Source organism: Cynara cardunculus, assembly GCF_001531365.2.
Source record: "Cynara cardunculus var. scolymus isolate 2C chromosome LG 17, CcrdV1, whole genome shotgun sequence".
Classification (NCBI taxonomy): domain Eukaryota; kingdom Viridiplantae; phylum Streptophyta; class Magnoliopsida; order Asterales; family Asteraceae; genus Cynara; species Cynara cardunculus.
The window spans coordinates 36,310,875-36,313,776 of NC_037544.1; positions in this window are offsets into that span (position 1 = coordinate 36,310,875).

Genomic DNA, 2,902 nt, shown 5'->3' on the forward strand with positions numbered 1-2,902 from the left:
CTCCACAATAAAAATGGTTAATCAACCTCTCATAATTACAAAAAAATTAACAAAATTAAAAATTATGATTGGTTGAATGTGGTTTTCACGGTTTATACAAATTGGGTGATTTTTATTTGAATGCTCCCATATATATATATATATATATATATATATATATAAAATTTGGGACCAGATAAACCCATATATATATATATATATATAATTTGGGACCAGATAAACCCACCCCTATATATATACACACACATATAGATGTGAATTATTATGCAACTCTTTACATTTGTTCAACCAATACAACTCAATCTCAATCATCCATTTAATTTGATGAATATACGATTTCATAAAAGTTTTAATTGTTTCCTAATATAAAGTATTGATCATAATTAATAAGTCATAATCATCTTCCACAAATATTTAAATCATAATAAATGAACTTTCATCATTTTCATAAATATCTCAATTGAGTGAGTTGCATTGTTTGTACAAATGTGATTAGTTGCATTTGAAACGTCATACACACACAGATATATATATGGGTTTACTTATTTGAGAATTCTAAAATTTGTGATACCCATGAGAACTTTTATCTTCAGGTTTTGTTTCACATGATTTTTTTTCCGTCTAAATATAGCATTTAATGTATTGGTTAATGTATATTTGTTTCACAATGTGTTGTTTTATATGTATTCGTTTCATATTGTGAAACTTTTTTACGTATATTTTTTGTTTCACAAACACGTAAAAAATGTTCACATTGTAATCTGAGTACATGTGAAACAATATATTTAATAAATATTCTAAATTCTAGTTTTAGATGGAAAAAATCATAAGAAATTACGAGGTGATTTATTTTACAACATATTTCATTTTTACATTTGTTAAGGAGAAAAAGGTAGTTACAGATTTTCAATTAGAAAAACTGATAAAATAAAATAAAATAGACTGTTTAAGATTGTATTTATTATACAAATAGAATATTTAAAACGTTATATATATACACATATATATATATATATATATATGGTAATCGTGAGATCCAACGTGAACTAATCATTATTTGATAATTAATATGATTTCTTGAAATAAGTAGAAGGGTAAATTAGTAAATTTTGTTGAGTATTCAATTAATTTTAATTAGTTTACTATTTTAATTTTGAAATATATATTAAATTGGACGATATCAACACCTATGACCCTCTTTCCATATCACTGATCAAAACGTGCTTCCTCTCTGGTGCGACACTTTACACCGACTTTTTTGCCCAACACCGTCTGACGCCTCCTTCTTCGCCCATCTCCAGCCACCAGCCACCGTTGTTTCTTATTCTCTGGCTCTCTGCCCATCTCCAACAACCAGTCATCATCTTCTCAACTCTCACCTTCACTGCTTTGACTTCCCCCGGTTGAACAACGTAAATTGGAATTTTCATATCCCCAGATATCTGGTTTCTTCACACCCAGTAGGTTTCAGCTTCTGGTTTTTGTTCATATCTCGTTTCAAACCCGAGACGTAATCCATATATTGTTAGAGATGTAACCCATATATCGTCAGAGATGTAACACAAAAAAATGTGAGGTTTTTGGATGTAACCAAAGTCTCTTAAAAGACGTAATGTCGGATTTAATACAGTGGTAACATAGTGGTATCACAGTTATATTCATCAGCCAGATTTGGTGTCATAGTGTGTATCACAATGTGTTTTTGTCGTTATACGAAGTGTATCACAATGTATTTTTGTTGTTTTACGAATAGTAACACAATATATCAGGTAATGTTGCTTAGTGTATCACACTATGTTTTTTTGTTATTCTATGAAGCGTATCACAATGTGCATCATGTGTTTGACGAAAAAAAGTTCACCAAAATAAAGTTCAACAGAGAGAGAGAGAGAGAGAGAGGATAGGAGAGACGAGAGATGATAGATAAGATTTTTAAAATACCTAAAATGTCTTTTAGTTAAAATTTTAAGTCAAATTACTAACATTATTAGTTTACTAATTTAAGCATTGATTTGTGATTGAGATTTGATCTCACAGTTATCACAAACTAATCAGTTCTCTCTCAATTTTATGTGTTCCATTTTATTATTTTTCTCTATTGATTTTATAATATGGTTTTGTATGGTTTTGAAAAAATGATAATATTTTTATATTTGAATAATATATAAATTTGAAGACCTCATAAAAATTTTAAAAAAATATATCGATAATAGTATCAAATTAACAGTTTAAAAGCTCTCTATTTTTAATATACTAGAAGGGTACTCACACAATGCAATGATATACATCTTGATTTTAATATTTCAATGCATTCTTTATCTCAGTCGATGTTATAATATGGTCTTATGTGATTTTGAAAAAGCGATGATGTTTTTATTTTTGAATAAAATATAAATTTGAAAATTTCATAAAAATTTGACAAAAATAGATCGATATTAATATCAAATTAACTATTTAAAATTACTCATTTTTTGTGTATTTTTTAATTCAATTTTTTTTATTATAATTTAATTTAGATTCAATAACGAAAGAATTTATATTTTGTTTAATAATATAATTTTCTTACAAAGATAATAATTAATTATTTTGTTAAAACTCGATAATTATCCTAATTATGTTCTAGATTCTTTATATTTTAAAGTGAGATGTTTATCCTTTATTTGCTTATGTTTATCCGTAGTTAGTTATACGAAATCAAACGTGGAGCTTTAATAGGTTGTACTTATACATAATTTACTTGTAATATTGAATTTTAAGTAATTTGTATCAATATACATTACTTTATGCATAAAAATGGTTTTTAAGAATTTTTATCAAATGCTTTATAATATAGTATAGATATGTTTAGTTCAGTTTTTTTATTATAATTTAATATAAGTTTTATAACAAAATAATTATTTTA